Source organism: Triturus cristatus, chromosome 3_2 (assembly GCF_964204655.1).
Source record: "Triturus cristatus chromosome 3_2, aTriCri1.1, whole genome shotgun sequence".
In the NCBI taxonomy this organism is placed as follows: domain Eukaryota; kingdom Metazoa; phylum Chordata; class Amphibia; order Caudata; family Salamandridae; genus Triturus; species Triturus cristatus.
The window spans coordinates 77,322,068-77,342,555 of record NC_140584.1 but is presented as its reverse complement, the minus strand read 5'-3'; the positions used below and the strand labels follow the sequence as shown (position 1 = coordinate 77,342,555).

General features: G+C 47.2%; 1 protein-coding gene across 2 annotated transcripts in view; it reads left to right on the top strand.

Moving 5' to 3' along the window:
• The first annotated feature begins 341 nt into the window (after positions 1 to 341).
• Positions 342 to 20,488, top strand: part of JHY (junctional cadherin complex regulator) — a 369,313-nt gene continuing 349,166 nt past the window's right edge. Inside the window, exon 1 of one of the 2 annotated variants that reach the window (XM_085647263.1) lies at positions 342 to 401. The gene's annotated coding sequence lies outside the window, so the exon portion shown is untranslated. The remainder of the gene's footprint in view (positions 402 to 20,488) is intronic. The other variant, XM_085647264.1, reaches the window with a different exon arrangement.

The window sequence follows — 20,488 nt, the reverse complement described above, 5'->3', positions numbered from 1 at the left end:
TCTTTATCAAACGAGAGTAGAAGGTACTTGATTACTCTACGGGAAAAATATCCGTAGGAGAATATTTATATATATATATAACACGGCGAATTCAGCAGTGCATACGTTGATGTAAATGAAAAAGTGTGGAGTAAGCAACTTTGAAAATGTATAGATCAACTAAATATGTTCAGCGCAATGATAAAATAGTTGAAACGGATTCGGTTTTACATGGCTGGCTGGCTAGTCTTACCGACATTTTTAACCATGGCCCGCAGCTATGCATGTTGCTGGAGCGAGTTTTCAAATAACGTTAGCAAAATAAAGGAAAGAGTCCTTCTTCTATTTTGCCGACAGTTGTCATGGAAACCGAAGACAACAAAAAGCGATGGTCCGTGAGAGCTGAAGGTGTTATTTACTCAGTAGGTGTTTTGCATGGATCTTCCCATTGTGCTAGGGTGGTATCTCCCGTACAAGCGGGATTTGTGGGTGTATTGGAAGGGCATGTGCAGGAGGGCACCCGCGGAGAGTCTTTGAGTATTCTGCATGGCGTGCTATAGTAGTTGGAAGGTTGATCGGCACGTGCTCAGTCAGATGCTTTGAACCATTGGATTTAGACTGCGCATCAACAGTCAGAAATGTATCACTGATCCTTCCTTTCAAACCTCTTACAGTAAATATTTTATTTGTATTTAATATTCGTTATATGTCTATCTCCCTTTCTTTGACTCAAAGCCCCTAAAAGCACTAGTTCATATGAGTATTGATTGATGGCATTTGTTGCGGAATTCATCACCGTATGCTCACATTCCGTGTCCTCCAATATTAAAATACACTGACGTGTTTCTGTATTGTATAGAACGCCAGAGGGGTCCACAAAAGTCACATGGTTAAGAAACACTCCTCTATAGTACAGGCAGCCTTCCCACATTAGATGAATGCAACTCTGTGCGTAGGGTATGCTATACATTTTAGAGTTTTCCTAAGACTTTGAAATGCTCTTTAGAATGTTCTGAGTAAACCCATTGCATTGGGAAGATTGATTGTTTACAGAATACCCAGGCAATCACGATAATCACACGAAGGTACGGCTTGGCACCCTCTTATGTGCTCCTGTCTAAAAAAAATAAACAATACAAAACACCTAGGTGTATGAGTGCATTCCATATAGGTGTTTCTTTCCTGCCATCATCTTTTAACTATTATTGCCTCTTTTGAGATGCCTATTGGGAAGAACTTTTGGCTGAATGCTTGAATTAAAGGAATGTAGAAACAGTAAACATAGACACTGTAAACATATTCTTACTGGGAAAAACAACGTGCATCTTATGCATTTTATTGCTTTACGTTCAGTGGCTGTACACTTCTTGCAGTAATGCTCTGCATCTAACCCACATATGGTTTGAATCCCAGGTGAGCACATTTAGTCTTTTATCATTGAAGTAAAACAAAAATCAAGTATGTGGGGGTAATGGTATTTCTGCTACAATCCTGCAAAGCATGTGCACAACTCAAAAGGCGTGTGTTGTGCACTGTACAATTACTGTTATTAATGATGTGTTAAAAGGTCCATTGTGCTGTTGAACACAATTATGTCATTAATAACCCAATCCCCATCCTACTACCATTCTGTGCACAATAAGAAGCACAAGTCAACGCAAGTCAAAATAGCTTTATTAGATTTGACATAGCAAATCATAAAAGTACAATAAAAACAATTCCATTTCTTCATTAAAATCAATTCCAATTGTTAAAATACAATTTCATACACGAGAATGAAACACAACTTCTAAAAAAACATGATACATAGTAGCAAATTTTAATAAATGTATCTAAAAATTGGAGATACAGTAAGGCCGGTTAAATCCAGAGGCAGATGAAGGGGACGAATCAGGCCCGGCTCCAGGAATTTTTGTTTGGGTGGGCCAAGGGGGCATTTGGGTGGGCCACTACCGGCCCAATTTGTCGCTTCAGGAGGTAGTCTACAAGCCATAGATTACATCATATCTACTTGCAAACAGTCACTATGATACAAGGATTGCTTCTGTGTGTATACAGAGCATGTGGAGAGTTATTTATTGGTGCCCCACCACTGACCTCTTTCTCTGTAGATACCTTTATTACCACCCTCCAACAGTGCACTCCATCTCTCCGTAGCCCCTCCCCCTCACGACTTCCTCCTCAGACTCCCTCACTACCACCCTCCAGCAGTGCCCCTCATCTCTCCGTATCTCCCACCCTGCCCCATGACCTCCTCCTCGGATTCCCTCCCTACCACTCTCCACCAGTGCCCCTCATCGCTCCAAAGCCTCTCCCCATATTGACCTCCTCCTCGGATTCCCTCATTGCCACCCTCCACCAGTGCCCCTCATCCCTCCGTAGCCCTTCCCTCAATGAGCTCCTTCTCAGATTCCCTCACTACCGCCCTCCACCAGTGCACCTCATCTCTCTGTATCCCCCACCCTCCCCCCATGACCTCCTCTTCGGATTTCCTGATTGCCATGCTCCACTAGTGTGCCTCATCGCTTCATAGGCTCTCCCCCTATTAACCTCCTCCTCAGTCTCCCTCACTACCACCTCCAAAAGTGCACTTCATCTTTCCGTAGCCCGCCCATGACCTCCTCCTTGGATTCCCTCATTGCCACCCTCCACCAGCGCCCCTCATCGCTCCATAGCATCTCCCCCCTATTGACCCCCTCCTCAGATTCCCTCATTGCCACCCTCCAACAGGTTCCTTCATCTCTCTGTAGCCCCTCCCCAATGAGCTCCTCTAGGATTCCCTCACTGCCAACCTCCAACAGTGCCCCTCATCTCTCCATAGCCCCGCCCCCTCATGACCTCCTCCTTAGACTCCCTCACTACCACCCTCCACCAGTGCCCCTTATCTCTCCATAGCCTTTCCCCCTCATCACTTCCTCCTCAGACTCCCTCAATCCACCCTCCAACAGTGCACTTCATCTTTCCGTAGCCCCCATGACCTCCTCCTTGGATTCCCCCACTGCCATCCTCCAACAGTGTTCTTCATCTCTCTGTATCCCCTCTCTCATATTGGATTTAATTTGTTGTATAGCGCTACTCATAGTGTAGGGTGTCACAGTACTTACATCATGCACACATTATGCAGAGACAATGAATCCTACAACTATGTAAATCAGCCTATGGGGAATGTCACATAAGCCAATGAGGATTACAAGGTGTAGGAATCACATGTCATCCATACTGGTGGGCAGTATGTTTTAAGAGGGTTTGGTCTGGAGACGCACAAACGCAGGATTTAAAGCATACCTCAGTGGTTACGGGCTTGGCTTTACTGATTAAAATGTATATCTGACAAAACAAACTCTTTATAGCAACATTAGAGTAATGAAAGACTGGGAAAATTCTAACTATATTGCAACCCAAAAAAAAATATGTTCTAATTATACCATTCAGGTTTGTATGCAGCTCTTTGATGTCAGTTCATAGGTCACTGTCCTATTTTAGGATTGACTGTACTGCAAGTAACCCACTGAGCTATCCACATAAAATACAGTTTATCTGCATTTATAAATTACGAACATAAAAAATATTGCTCTCCAGCAGGATCATTAATCGCCAGAGTTATCTGGACATTTTAGTAGTCGTGTCTTGCATCCGTCATGATAACGACGCAATGATATAAATTAAATATATACGGCATACACGAAGTATGTGTCTTGCTGGGCCCTCACAGATTTTTAAAACATTAACTAATATACACACATCCTCGAAGCATAAACGAAGTATGTATCTACCTGGGACTGTGCAGAATTAAAAAAACAGAACAATAGCCACACGGCATACACGAAGTATGTGTCTTGCTGGGCCCTCACATATTTTTAAAACATTAACTAATATACACACATCCTCGCAGCATAAACGAAGTATGTATCTACCTAGGCCTGTGCAAATTAAAAAAAACAGAACAATAGCCACAGCTACGTTCAAACTCTGTCACAGCCGGATCTGATAAACAGCTGAAGGGGTCTGGAAAGGTGAATCGGGATTAACAAACTCCTTTTCTCCAGCTCTGAAAAGAAGGATGTATCCACGCAGCAGGACGGTACGCACAGATTACAGGTACCAAAGAGGATTTCTCCTATTCCATGTCCCTGTCCCTGTACCTGCACCAGTGGGCGGGACACAACCAACCTTTCTAAAAGGAGATGCGTGATTGGGGGTGCCTGTGAGAAAGAGCCCAGGCCCAATCACGCAGCTTCTAGAAAAATAGCGTTCAGAGGAACATTTTAATTTGCAGTGGCCATTTTCTGTTGGCCTTCCTGACGTCACTGCGAGGGCCACGGTTCATGTTTGGGTGGGCCAGGCTCATGTTTGGGCGGGCCTGGCCCACCTGGCCCACCCGCTAGAACCGGGACGGGGACGAATATACTTGTATCTTAAACTAGCCTATTTGGGACAAATAAATGGGATAGGTAAACTGTCTAGTGCAGTGGCCATGTTATATGAGCATAACAGAGGGTCCAAAGACTTATACCAGCTCGCTAAAAATTGTGGAACAGATTCAGATGAAAATACACTTAAAGTGTTCTATGTAAAAACCGGCATATCAAGCGTTAAATACCAGTCTATCTTGCTTGGAGATTTCACCATAGCACAATGGACGCACAGGCTTTTGAACAGTGAACTTTTAGCTCTTTTCTACTGCATGTATCCCAAAAAGGACCCCTTTATTCAGACAATATCTGGTTTAGAAATCAAGCCAGGGTCAATAAAAAGCTGCGACTTACCAAGTTCAGCCAAGATGGTTTTGATATAATTCAACCATAGTATATGAAGACAGTGATCCAGGCTCAAACAGTTGCTTAAGATCCTCCTGTTAAACTCTAATTCACTTTTTAGCCATTCTGAAAACCACATAAGTAAGAGGCAGATTCCTATATGACCCGGACAATTAACTGTCCAACAAAATACCCAGGTAGCAGCATTTATCCACTTTGCCAATGTGATGTACTTTAATTACATATTTGTTGGTTTTGGCATTTTTTCAGGCTTAGTGTCGTAGCGTAGGATTTAGTATAATTGATTTTCAGTCTCAGATCATCCATAAAATCATGAAATAAATCTAATAAAAGCTGCTAGCTATTTGCTGTACGCACTATGAGGACAGTTTCATCCCTGTACAGAAATACTGAGCCCATCTATTTCCTACCTTCGGTATGTCTTTACAATGACTGCCTAAAAAACTGCTCTAACCGGCTAATTTAAAGAATAAAAAACATAGGCGCCAATATATAGCCCTGCCAGACCTCCCCTCCCTAAATAAAAGTTCATAGTGTATTCACCATTTGGTCCAAATCTTACTTTAGCTTTTAGTCCTATATGCAAACCAATCAGAAAAGTTACAAGAGTGTCGTCCATCCACATGTCCCTCAGCACAGCCCACAGTTTCGATATATCCACTGGGTCAAAAGCTGTGCTGAAATCCATGAAGGCAAAATTGATGCTTTCCCTCCTTGCTACAGTGTATTTGGTGATTAACAAGTGAAGATTCACATTCTGTGTACCTCATCCTGATCTAAAACCGTATTGAATTTCTGACATGATTTCCTTGCTATCTGCCCACTCAATTAGCCGAACGGGCAGGACCCTACCAAGAACTGTCACTTCTGCGTCTATCAAAGAAATTTGTGGATAGCACGCAGGGTCAGCTTGGTTCCTTTTTTTAAAAATTGGGATAGTAACTGATTACTTCCAAGATATAGGAATATGGCCACACGCTACTGCATTTAAATGTTGAGTGATTAATGGGGCCCAGAGGTCAACATATGATTTAAAAAGGTCCCTGGGAACACCATTCGTGCCAGGCGCTTTTCCTGAAGCAAGAACCACAATTCCTTCCTTCACCTCCGGCAGGTCAAAATGTTGTTTTAACTCCCTATTTAAAAATGCAATGCTATTATTTGCATAAATAATTTCGAAGTGGGCTACCCAGTCCTGGATTGGGATAGTTTGGGCCATATCTGCAGCTGCTACCGCATTGAAGAGTGGCTGGTCCACTACTTTCCAAAAGGCTGAGCTATCCCTGGAGCTACAGGCCTCCTTTTTTTTTTTTTTTTTTTGAAAACCTTTATTTCAAAATTCAGGACACAGCTATTCAGCCGACAGCCCGAAGGTTCGGCAGCATTGAAAGTTAGATACAGTGATGTGTCCCCAATACAATTCAAAGAGTAATGCAAAGGTCCAATTTTAAGTAAACACAGAAAAAACTCACAACAAACCCCAGCAAGGCAAGGACATTGAGAGCCCATGGCGAAGGCCCCCAGGGGAGGTCGGACCCCACTCATCTACTAGTTACAAGACTGTGTACGGAGGAAGAAGGGGGACAGCAGAGGCCCAAAACGGTTACTAAAACCAAACTGTGCTGGAAAGTAGGTCAGGGGGAAAGCTGTTCCTCGGGAGGTTCCAGATCCGGGGCAAGACATATTCCCCCCCTGTATTGGTTCCACCGCCCCCAGATGGCATGCCACTTCCGGGGGCGACCTCTAGAGCAGTAGACCGTCTTCTCCCTAAACATGCTCCAATCCATGTTCTCCTTCCACGCGGTCAGTGTAGGGGGTCCCGAGGAGCCCCACAATCGCGCGATATCCCTTTTAGCTACCATGTTACCCAGAGTCACCCATTGGGTCTGCGCCTCATCGAGGTCAGTGGGCCCCCAGACGTTCAGGAGGCAACACCGCGCCTCCGGCTGTACCGCAATGCCCGTCACCTCCCCCATAACTGCATGGACTCTCCTCCAGAACTCCACAATGACACCACATTCCCAAATGATGTGCAGGAAAGTACCCACCATACCACATCCCCTTCTGCACAGGCCGTCCTCCGAGAATCCCATGTGGACCAGCCTTGGCCCCGTCACATACACCCGGTGCAGTATTTTAAGCTGCACCAGCCTCAGACGCGACGGGATCGCAACCTCCTTAGGCGAAGAAACCGCTGACTGCCAGTCCTCATTATCCAACTCAAGGCCATCCCTAGTCCACTGTTCTCTCAGCCCCAATAGCATGTCTGCCCGGACGTTAATCAACTTCTTATATATGAGCGAGATCGTGCTCTCGGGCATATGACCATCAAGGACTCGGTCCTCAAGGGGAGAGGACTCCGGCACCTTCTCACCCTCCACGAGGACTGATCGGAGGGCGTGACGCAGCTGGATATACCTGAAATACTCTGAGGGCCCTAGCTCAAACTCAGTCTGCAACTCCTCGAAGGACTTCACCCTCCCCTTATGCAGCACATCTCCCACCTTGGATATACCTATCAGATCCCACTTATCAAAGCCCTTCGTATGCCAGAGTCTTCCCAATCTTTCCGATTCAAACAATGGGGTAGCGAGGGTGAGCCTATCCTTCCAGCCCAACGAGTCAGTCGCCATCTTCCATACCCGCACCGCCACACCTGTGGGCCCCGTGAGGGACGAGTCTAAGGACCGCGAATACAACGCCCTGTAGTAGTTGCCGCCACGCAGCAGCCACCTATCCATGGCATACCCAGGGCTGAGGGCAGGGCCATAAAACCCATGGTTGATCGCGCTCAGCTGCGTGGCCCAATAGTAACGTCGGATGTCTGGGAGCGCAATGCCCCCATCGTACCATGGGAGCGTCAACTTTGAAATAGCTATTCGCGGCCGCCCATCCCACAGCAACGTCCGTTGGAGGCCTTCGACCTCCCGAAAGTATTTGGCCGGTACCCAGTCCAGGGTGTTCTGGAGGGCGTAGAGGAAGCGGGGAAGAGACATCATTTTGAACAGGGCCGCACGCCCAACAAGGGAGAGCGGCAGCCTCCGCCAACCTTCAACATCTCGCCTCAAGCGTGCCAAGGGGGGGAGCAGATTCCTCTCATAGCGCACAGCAGGATCCATGGATATAAAAATCCCCAAATACACGAAACCCTGCTGGGCAACCTGTATCGAACATGTTCTAGGGATCGGTGGGACCTCGCCACTAAGAACGTACAAGTACGATTTGCCCCAATTAATCACAAGCCCCGAGTTCCTACCGAACGATGCGAGTACGTCACAGACCACTATAAGTGACTTCTTAGGTGAGGCAAGATACAACAGGATATCATCGGCATAAAGCGAAATACGGTCCTCGTGATCAGGCGACCACCGAAGGCCCCGTATATCCGGGTGCCAACGTATCCACGCAGCCAACGGTTCAAGGGCGAGGGCGAACAACAGAGGCGACAGGGGGCAACCCTGCCGAGTACCCCTACCAAGCTGAAACGGAGTAGATGCCCGACCATTCACCACAACATTCGCTAGTGGCCCCTCGTACAGCAACCGAACCCAACTCACAAAACCGCGACCGAAACCAAACTTGGCCAGCACGGCCCATAAGTATGCCCACTCCACCGTGTCAAAGGCCATCGTGGCATCAAGAGACGCCACAATAGCCGGTTCACGCAGCGTGCCCGCCCTGGCGATGACGCCGTGAAGACGCCTAAGGTTCAATGCTGTGTTTCGGTGCGGGATGAAGCCAGATTGATCCGGGTGGACCAAATCGCCAAGTACCCTAATCAAACAGGTAGCCAGGAGTTTGGCCAGAATTTTCGGCTCAGCGTTGAGGAGTGAAATGGGCCGATAGGAGGCGCATCTATCTCGGGGTTTACCCTCTTTATGTATGACCACGATCGACGCCAGCCGCTGATCCAACAGAAGGATCCCATCCCCCCGCGCCTCCAAAAACATGGCGCGCAGGTGAGGGGCGACCCTATCCGGGAACAGTTTGTACAGGTCGATCGGCAGTCCATTCGGTCCAGAGGCCTTACCCGAGTTCAACGCGCGAATCGCCCCCGCCACCTCGTCAACCGTTATGTCACCATCCAAATCGTCCCTATCTATGTCAGAGAGGCAGGGCAACTCGATATCACGGAGGAGATCAGACGAGTCCTCGGGCGGCCTGTCCGACACAGAGGAATAAACCCTACGAAAATACTCCGCGAAACACTTCACAATCCCCTCAGGTTCCACAATCGCCTCTCCCCACTCTCCAATCAACTCTGGCACCACTCTATTGACCCGTTCTTTCCTGTCCAACCACGCCAGGAGTTTCCCTGCCTTATCACCAACGTCATACAGGCGGCCCTGTTGTTCCCTACTGAGGGTCTTAGCGGCGTTCGTCACCAGGTCCCTATACTCCGCCTGCTTCAAGCAAAGCTCATGCAGTGAGGACTCTGTAACCTCCTCCTCCATAGCCCCCTCAAGGGCCGCGATCTCCTCCTCCACTTGCCGCACCTCGCCATCCCTCCGATTCTTGGCAGCCACCACCAGGGAGAGGGCTTCCCCCCGAAGCACGGTCTTAAAAGCTTCCCACAGCGACACCGCCGAGTCCACGGTTCCCAGATTGTCCTTAAAGTAATTATCTACCTTCTTTACCAGGGCGCTGCGCATCTTGGGGTCTCGGAAATACCATGGGTTGATGGGGGCCACCCTCCCTCCTCCCTCCCGACCTAGATCCAGCCGGATCCACACTGGCGAGTGATCAGAGATACCGCGTGCCATGTGCCTCGCCTCGGATATCAACGAGGCATGTGCGGCCAGAGTGAGCAGGTAATCAATCCTGGAGAGGCTACCATGCGCCCCGGAGTGAAACGTGTATTGACTCTGTGTGGGGTGCCGGAGCCTCCAGCAGTCTATCAGACCAAACGTATCCAGGAAGTCTGGAAGCCATTTCTGAGCCCCCCCTGTGTCCCTGGGCGGGTATCTATCCAACAGTCCGGAGCCCACAGCGTTGAAATCCCCTCCCACTACCAGCATTCCCCCCGGGAGAGTCAGCAAAGCCCTGCCCAGTTCAGCAAATGTGGAGGCCTGCAGGGCCGGCGGGACATAAACCGAAACCAAAACCAAAGTCCTTCCTTCCCACCGCCCCGCCACCGCCACAAACCTCCCCCTATCGTCAACAATGGTGGAGTCCACCTCAAAAGGCAACGATGCTCTAACGAGGATGCCCACACCCCTGGACCCAGAAGAGAATCCCGAGTGTGCAATGAATTTATACCCCTTCCTATTCAGGGCATAGCACGTATTACCTATGAGATGCGTCTCCTGCAGCAGGACAACGTCTGGCATTGAGCGTTTCAAAAATTGCAAAACAATCCCCCTCTTGATGCGATCCCCCAAACCATTAACATTCCAGCTTATAACACTTAAGCCTCTACCCCCCATCCTCAAACGGAAAGAGGCCCACCCCACACCCGAGGAGCCACCATGGAACAGCCCTGAGGATAATCATCATGCCTTGCAGAAATAAACCCCCCAACAACAAACTCAAAATCCCCAAAACTACCCCCACCCTGCACTCCTGCTGCAGCTTAAAAAGCCCCCCCAACTTGCAGTGTGCCTGTCGCCCTACAAAAACAAAAAATCTACAAAAAGTACCCTAAGGGAGGAAAAGAGCACCCCTCGTCCTCCCGCAACCCTCCACAGTTACTGCACTCTGTGCAAATCTTCAAGTATGGTCAAATCAAGTCAGGCCGGCTCTGAGATATCAGCCCTGTCCATCCCGGCCACTGTCTCCATGCTCGGCTGTGTCGTCCCCCGTCCGTCGCCGGGGCAAAGCGTCCAGCCATTCGTCGGCCATAACAGGAGAGTCAAAAAAGAATGTCCGATCTTCATTCACCACCCGTAGTCTGGCAGGGAAAAGCATGGCATACTTCAGGTCCAGTTCCCGAAGTCTCCGCTTCACCCCCAGGAAGCTCTGTCTCTGTCTCTGCACCTGCTGGGTGAAGTCCGGATAAAAATTCACCGACGCATTCTGGAAGGGGACTGGGCCCGTCACCCTCGAAGCTTGCAGGATAGCGTCCCGATCTCGAAAATGAAAGAGCCGGGCGACAATCGGCCGCGGCGGGGCACCCGCCTTGGGCCGCCCGCCCGGCACCCTATGGGCCCTTTCCACCGCAAAAAACTTTCCAAGGCCCTTAGGCTTCAGATGATTGAGGACCAAATCCTCCACAAGCAGGTCCGCCGAAGCCTCATCCGAGGACTCCGGGACCCCGATGACGCGCACGTTGTTGCGCCTGGCCCGGCTCTCGAAGTCCTCCAGCCGGCGGGCAGCGAGGTCACTCTCGGCCCTCAGCTTCCGAACCTCGGTCTGCAGATCCGCAACATCATCAGTGAGGCCCGTGGTCTTGTGGTCCAGGTTCTTAACGCGTTCGTTCGTCTTGCCCAGGTCCGAGCGGATCAAATTGACATCCACCAGGATGGCATCCACCTTATGCGCCAGGGCCTCGAACTGTCTCCCCATCGAGGTCTGCATCCCGTCGAGCGCGCCCATGACATCCTGTAGGGAGAGCTCCGGTGTCCCAGGCGAGTCCTCCTTCTGGGCATCCGGCCCCTGGCTCGATCCACTCGGCGATGCTTTCAGGAGGGCGTAGCGGTCCATACTGTTGACTTGGGAATACGTTCCCCGCCTGGTGGACTTAGTCTTCAGCCGATCCCCTTCTGCTTTGCCCGACATAATGGACTCCAGGCAGTCCAATGCAGTGAAGACTGTTCCCTCTCAGAGAGAGGAATAAGGAGTGAGCAGGTCTGCCTTGTGCTGCCAGAGTAGCCCGCCGAGCGTCCTTGGGGTAATAAAGCCACCCAGAGCTCTACAGTGTCTGGGCAGACAAAGGGAACGAAATCGAAAGTGAAAGAGCGAGGACCTCCGTCCGACAGTTCACACCTCGCCAGGCCGTTGTTGATCAACTAGGAGTCGGGCATCCTGCCAACTCTAGCCCCTGGCATCCCCGGGAGTTAGGCCGCAATCTTCCGCCAGTCGTAAGTCCGGTTCCCGATGGGCGATCCGACCGCGGGTAGCATCAATCGCCTCCCTGACAACTCAGCAACACGGTGCCATGCATACCATCAGGATTAGAGACAGGATAGTCGACGGAGGGCGCGAGGGTCTCGGGAGCTCTAAGCTCACGCGGCCATCTTGGTCAAGCGCTAGGCTCCTCCTCCTACAGGCCTCCTTTAACTTTTCCCACGTTTCTCTTTTAAGGACACTCTTTCGGTTCCTACGCTCCAGCGCACACGGCCTTCTAGCTTCCTGTATAGCTTCTTTCGACCTTGGCTTATTCTGGAGAGCCACCTTTAAATCTTTGTAAGCTTTAGACCAGCTCTTGTCGAACCATTTAGGACCATGGCTGTCTAGTTAGGGCAGTCTGAACCTCTACAGATAGTGGAGTAAGAATCCACGATATCTTGATGCAGGCCACTTTAAATTCAGAACTACACCTTTGAACCAAATTCCTCGTAAATTCTGCCGTGATGATCTTACGCCACCAAATTAGCCAACCTTGTTCCTTAATTAAAGGAGTTTCTTTAGGAATGTTATTGCTCATGTCCCTAAAACCATACCAGCAGAACTCGGCCATGAGTGGGTTATGATTAAGGCTCCCGGTTTTCTGTCTTTACAGATTTTTAGAGATAATTACAGACAGAAAAAAGTGTTTCCTGTCTGTATTTATTTTTAAAAGCGGAAAAAAGCAGAAAAGCGTACTTGTGGGTGACTCTCCATGCTGTTTTTCGTGATTTCTAGGCCTGGGCGAAGCACTACGCTACGCTCGCGTAGTTTGCGAAGTTCGCGCTACTTCGCACTACGCGAACTGCACGTAGCACAGTGCGAACACGCGTAGCGTAGTGTTGCGTAGTGCTGCGGTCATTTTTTGCTTGCTCGCGACCGCGAGCAAGCAAAATGACATCCTGGTGAGACTTTTTCCTTGTTCGCGATCGCGAGCATGGAAAATAAACCTCCCGGCGAGATTCCCAACGCGAGAAGGTCAGGTTTCTCATTGCGAGGGGTCGCGTATGCTCGCGACCGCTCGCGATGAGAAACTACCAGTTCGCGTTGAGAAAGCTGCAGCTCGAGTAAAAATCTACTCGAGCAGCAGAAAACTACAGCTCGCACTGTGCAAGATGCCATTTTCAATGATTGCACAGTGCCGGTTGCTTGCCCGCACTGTGCAATCATTGAAAACAACATCTTGCACAGTGCGAACATGTTACTTCGCAGTTCGCGAAGTGCTACGCGTAGCTCGCGTAGTGCGAACTTCACTTTGCGTAGCTTCGCGAAGTGCTACTTCGCGAACTACGCCCACCCTTAGTGATTTCTAGGAGCACAGCTGAGCCGATAGGTAGCATGTGAAGTTAAAAATAGGTTGAGATTTTCCCAAATGCAGGTGTATGGTAACATATATGTGTATTATAATGCTCATTTTTACCTGAAAGTGTAGTGTTTTGCTATATTTAGCTGCTTAATGTGCTAAAACGTGACAGGCAGCAAAGTATGAGTGCATGTTTATAAGTTAAATAAATGTGGAAATATACAATTTTATGACTACATATATTTGCTAAACACAAAATAAATATGGATAAATACCAATAAGATGGGCAAAAAATAAATATGGATAAATACAGACGGAAATGTTAAAAAACATAAATACCATAAAACCGGGAGCCCTAGTTATGATCACTATTAGCATTCCACTCTGTCTTAGGTTTAATAAGAAAGGGAATCATGACATCGGACACAAAGATAAATCCTATAGAATAATGGATACCTCTACCCTTAAATGTAGGTATTAAGCCAGGGGACTCTTACTCATCTTTAGTCAAAAACGGTTGGTACGGTCAAATTCAGACAGCATGAGATTTAAAATATGTCCCTGCAGGAATGAATAAAATGGACAAGCTTAGACCTCACAAAGGCCTTCATTCCTCCCATTAAGACTACACAAGGAGCATGGGTGTGTATTAAAGACCCCTACTTGCAAGATTAGAGGCACAAAAGACCAACCAGGTAAGGTCTCTTCCCAGAACTTTTTTAGCTCAGCTTCCAGCCGGGCCTCTGACGAGGGTGAGTTATAGATGTTAATTACCAAAACCCTAACCTTGTGCGGGTAAGATACGAGGATGCCCAGGATGATTCCTGAATCAAAGGAAACTTGCAACGTGTCGCAACCTGCCGACCTTCTCTTCGGCCTACCATGTAGAGAAGGTGTTGCATTGGCCCTTAATGCTGTGAAGCCATCAATGAAAGAGGTCCCCTCCACGTCCCAGGTCTCCTGGAAGCTCATTATCCACACTAACTTGCAAATATCAAATCCCTGAACACGTGACAGTAAAGATCTTATCTCTGCTACATTCCAGCTGAGTACTCCCAAATTATTCTTATGCATCCCCTGTTAAACACAATCATGATGTTACTAACACTTTTCCCTTACTGCGACCATTCTGTACACAGTAAGAAGCACAATTAAAACACTCAGCATTGCACAATCTTTTTTCATTCAATATATCTTTTGTCCCATGCATTACATTTGGAAATTATTGCTGTTTTTGAGTATGAGGAAACTTCTAAGAAAGGTTTAAGTGGGTGTCGGATGTTATGAGGAAATATAGCACATGTTCTCCAAGATTTGTAAACCCATATCACAATACACAGAAATGTCATTATGGTAGAGCTGTATAAAGAATGACTGTACATAATTCACCAAATCCTAGTGATTTTTCGTAATGAAGTTAAGCTGACAAAAGATTTTCCATTGACCTCTGTCCTACATTTGTTCATATTACGCTACCGTGGAAAGTCAACGTTTGAGCATCACAGAAAAAAATTGTAGTTCAGGATGTAGAAGAGATAGGAAATTATGGCCTTGTTATAAACATGTTAATGCTGTGGTGGACATAATAGAAAGAAATGGTGCTCTCCGTGCAGCATTAGTGTCATGGAACCATGTGGCCTGCTTTACATCTGTCTGAATGATTGAATTCATTTGATAATTTATAAAGAAAATACCTTTGAATGACTATTTGGCGCTAGTCACGGGCTATAGGTCCGGAAGGATTGATTTGTCTACAAACCGTATGGTGAGGGATAGAAGTGGTAAAAGAACAATGCTGTCCTAGAATGAGGACTGAATTACAAAGTAAACGTTCATAAGTATATGAACGACTGTGTGATTTTCTGTGCCAGTAGAAGGTCCAAAGATGAGACTGATTCTCTTGATTCAGGCTGTCTCTTCCACTGGGTGTCAAGAAAGTGTGCATAAAGGTGACGGGATGCGATGTGAGAGGACTGAATTTGACATACCTTCTGACACCAGGTTGATGTTTTGTTTATTTTTTTGTTTTTGTTTTTGCTGAAGTGGTTACAGGAACTGAAACCATTTTTGTTGTGATTCCCTCATTTTTCCTGTCTGGTTTTGCTGGCGTTTGCACTATGCCATAGCTATTGTGCCTGTGCTTTCCTCCTAAAGCTTGTAATGTGCATTGGATTTACCAAGTGGACTTATTTATCTTTCTTGTGAGGCCATGGTAGATGGTGCAAGAAATGCATTAATGGCATGGAAAGTAAATGTTATGTATGGGGGTCAGTGATTTTTTTTACACCACCCACATATACTACAAAATCTATGGTTGCCAGGGGTACCTTGGTGTTCTGGTTGGGCTGCATTTGAAAAGAACTGCAGGAGCAAGCAGCAAGGACAAAATCCCCATGCAATGTAGAAAAACACATTTTTATGTACTAAATAAGCCACTCTAAAGAATGCTATGTAAGGCCACATGGCTGGGTGTTTAATGTGCAAAACATTAGCATGCTACATAGTTCGACTAGCATGCCATCACTGTTTATAAATACCCAAAACATTTTGCACTGTGTAGAAAAAGCTGAATTGTACATGAACAGGCATAGATCTAAAAAAAATCCTTATTTTACATCTTTACTTGGGAAGATGCTATCAAAAAGATTCAAAGTCATTTTACATGTATTTTCAAAATTATTCATCTGTCAAAATTCATTTTTGCTACTCAAGTGGAAAAGTAACTTTTACAAATTGTACTTTGTGCTGCCTGAGAGAAAACAAGTTCAGAACTACATTGTCAATCAGCCTATAACAGTGGCTCAATACACATCCATGACTGAAAGTTAATGACCCTGTTCTCAGAGGACACCGGCTTGTCCTCTTTGGCTTAGGAATTCAGGGTTGCTGTCTGCATTTGTTAATTTAACAGGGATTAACCTTCCTAGTAGGGTTGCATGAAAAGTTTACAGAACAATGGTCAGCCGTCACACTTCTCTTGAATTGCTGATGTCAAATTGGGCTGGAAAGATCTGCTCCCATTCTCGACTTTCTGGCTCCAACCTCAATAGTAGGGAAAACCAGTTTTGACCTTGACAAAGGGTAGAATACCTCTGCTAAATAGGGGAGTATCTAGGGGCAAACCAGAGCCCATCCAGATGAAAGACAGGATTATCCATTTTGGATTTATGGTGTTTGGGAACCAAAAAGAAAGCCTTAGAAAAGGAGGTGGTGATGAATACAGGCCCCAGCTAGGCCCGCAAGACACAAGGGTTCGCTCTCCTGTAACGGAATCTATAAGGAAGTTGGCACGGAAACTGCAAAGTACAAAACAACGTTTATTAACCCTTAAGGGTGGTCCTACAATCCACACAACACTCTTCAGTATTGCATGGAGTAGCACAAAGAACATTCGTACACAGTCCCCTTTTATACACAACAGAGGGGCTCATAAGTGGGTGGATACAACATGAGGCCGAAGAACATTACCATTTATGGTCATTCTCGATACTGAATCAATACATGGGCGGAGCCAACACACTCCTTGAGCCCGCGAAAGGACATGGTCAAGCAAAGCTAATTATAACAGATGTGGTCAAGTCTGGGCATGCGCCAGACGGACAAGAGAGAGCTATTTATAAACTGTTGCTAGGCAGATTACAAGAGCAACTAACACAGAGGTCGGACTCTCCTCGTGGTGAACACATGGCAGCATGCCAATACAAAATGGAGTCCGGACTTCGGTCAACATAACGAAGAAAACATGATCAAAAGGGGAAGCATTAATGTTTTCAGTAAATGCTTAATCACATTCTGCCTTAATTTACAACAGACGACCCTTTCAGCATTTACTGAAGACATCCGGTTTCCAAGAATAATCATCATATATATCAATTATCATCATTCCCTTAACCTCTTTAGCTAGACCCTTCTGTCGAGCAACATCGGCAATAGCTTTCTTATCTGGAATGCAGAATGAAATGCATACGGAACAGCACAATGGTCCACATTGAATACACATACAGAAAAGGAACAGAACTGCTATAATAATGCAGAGACCAGTTAAGACCTTCCATCCCCAGGCAGTAACCAACGCCCAAAACCATCCAGAAAAGGACCAAGTGCCGTTTTCTGTGTGGATTTCAGCTGCTATTTTATGCAGCTTGTTAATGGCGTTATAAACGGATGGCGTATGATCAGGGATGAACACACAGCAGCTACTTCCAATAATTTTACAGGCTCCACCTCGATCAGCTAACATTACATCTAGTACCATACGATTCTGCAATGCAACAATCCTAGTTATTTGTAATTCTTCCGTAAGATCCCCAAGAGCGGCAGCAGTCTGGTTTGTCACAGCTTCTACCACTCTTGTCAATCTTCGGATCTTCCTACTGTTCAAAGCAGCTCCAACAAAGAAGAACAGTCCTAAGTTAAAATCAATATACTGTTGCAAGCTGGTATCGGTCTGATCCACATCATCAATTGATAGAGTACGTTTATATCTATTTACAGTCACATTATTCAACAGTTTCAAATCCTTATGATACGACGCAGGTGCTAAGAATACAGGAGGTAATAGGAATGATACATAGCATACCCCGGACCACCCAGCCGGCAAACGGTAGTAACCTTTATTTCCACATACAAAATAGGTATTATGGGACGCTAGGAAGGTACTGTTGTTCAGCCCGTCGATATTCAATACAGTTATACAATCACTGACACCAACAGGGATAAAACCCACACTCTGGACACACAAATCCGCTTGAGCTTGTGCTACTTGGATTACGAATTTGTCCTTCCCCACAGTGTCTCTTGTGTTCGTGAAGATATAGGGGATGGATTCATTGTCCGGTCGGTACTCTTCCCATTCCCAAATTGTCCCATTCGCTTGTGGATACCCATTCTTGTCTTGATGGCATTCTCTGTTAAGTCTAAAAAGCAATCGTCCCACTGTCGGTTTCCGAGTGGCAAACAGCAAAGTGTACCATGCTCTACAAGAGCCATTATGAGAGAAAGGAAGTGGTATGAATGGCGTTCCTCCTTTCTTCTGATGGGCTGGCATCATCCCACATATCCAACAGTTCGTAGCGTTCGTAGCAACGTGGGTGTGATGCAGCATCTGAATGAAAGTGTTATTCAAATAGGATTGTCGATGCTTCAACTCTTGATATGGCAGTGTATAAAAGTAGTGCTCCGCAGGCACTGGAGTCGTCAACACAAGTGTCTTTCGAGCAGGAGTTGCCTCCTCCACAAACCATGTGGTTATCCCAACAATAGCTACTGTTAGCATGAACCCCAACGCACAAAGGATTTTCTTCTTCTCCATGTCAAAAGAAACAATACCCTGATATCTTCCTGAAACTAAAAGGTCTGTCAGAACTCTTCCCCTTGGGCAGCGGTTGATTTCTTCACCAGCGGGCCTAGACGGGTGTCACTACACTAATGCAGGGCTGATCCCCCCCCCTTGCCTCATCGGCTCTCCGTTTCACTAACCCAAGGGCCGTTCTGACAGTATGTCCCGGCACTGGAAACCTTACTTCCTTGGTCGAAGATGATATCGCCTTCCTCCAGAAGTCGTGTGGTCCGGAAAGAGCTCCTCAGTGTCATTCGGCTTCGCAGCACGGCCTGTCTCTGCTGCTAGGATTTCTCGTTGATCGGTCAGCACGGCAGACTCCACCAATCCGGGCGGTACCTTTCGGCAGTGCAAGGAATGGATCCAATTCTTCCTGTTCGAGACTCGCACTGCCGTCCTCGTTGCAAGGAGGACTTGTTCAGGTCCTACCCATCTCGGCTCCAAACTGTTCGTTCTGTCGAAAACCTTCACCATAACATGATCTCCAGGCCGGAGACCATGTCCTTCACCGGTAGACCGATCAGGGAGCGCCTCTCGGACCTGTTGATGAATAGAAACCAAATTATCCGTTAACTGTGCCAGATAATCGCTCATCATTACACAAGGTACATCATACACAGCCTTAGGCCTTGGTGGACCCCAAATATTCATTGGGCGTCCAAATACGATTTCATATGGCGTAAGGCCAGTTCGAGAGTGTGGCACCGACCTAATTGACAATAACGCCAGTGGCAGGGCGTCTGGCCAAGTCAAAGACGTTGAAGCTTGGATTTTGGCGATCTTAAGCTTCAGTGTACCATTATACTTCTCGACTAGTCCTGCAGACTGAGGGTGGAACACGGCATGAAACTTCTGAGTGATGCCTAGACCCTTCAAGACATACTTTATAACATCCGCTACAAAGTGAGGGCCATTATCACTCCACAGAAGTCTACAGACGCCGTATCGAGGGAAAAACTCTTTTAGCAGCAGCTTCGCCGTGGTCATTGCAGTATTGTCTTTCGTAGGGTACGCCTCAACCCATTTGCTGAAAGCGCAAACCACTACTAGAACATACTTCAAATTGTTACAGCGCTCAAGCTGGATGTAATCCATCTGCAGAACCTCAAAGGGTGCAGTGGGCGTCGCAAATCCTCCTGCTGGAGTTCGAGTGCCTTTCCCTGGGTTATACTTCAGACAAATCATACAGGTCTGCACCACCCTCTTTGCTGTGCTAGCAATCTCTGGATGCTCCCAGACTTGGGTAAGCAATTTCACAATTGCGGAAGCTCCAACATGTGCTAGCCCATGTGCCATTTGAACCATAGGTTGTACGAAAGCCGTGGGTAACTTCCATCTATCCATCTGCTTATTTCTCCAACAGCCCTCATCATCCAACTCTCCCTCGCTAGCCCATTGCTCCCGCTCTTTATCAGAAGCGGTCCTTTGCATTTCTCGCACTTCCTCCTTCGCATCACGCCATCTTTCCACCTGTGACTTTACTACATACATGGCAGTAGCGCCGGGCTGCATCGCAGTCTCCCGTGCTACTCGGTCTGCTAACGCATTCCCTTCTCCAACTTTATCAACTACTTTCCTATGGGCACTACACTTAACAATGGCAATTTTCTTCGGGTATGTCAATGCGGTTAAGAGATTGTGGACTAACTCCCCATGCATTATCTGTACCCCATGTGACGTTAAGAACCCTCTCTCCTTCCAGAGTAGGCCGAAATCGTGCGCTACTCCGAAGGCATAGCGGCTATCTGTGTAAACATTCACACACAATCCTGTACTGAGCTCACATGCTCGTGTTAAGGCTATCAGTTCCGCTGCTTGAGCTGATTTCTGTGGTATGCGTGCTGTCTCCACTATCGTGTGTAATGTGGTAATTGCATACGCTGCTGAAGTCGTACCATCTGGTAGCTTCAGGCATGATCCGTCTACCCACAACTCTCCATCTACCTCTGAAAAGGGCGTATCCTGGAGATCAATACGACCCTTTGTTTGTTCCTCAGTCACAAGAATACAATCATGCGCTTTCTGCGCCTCAGGCTGGGTCTCGGG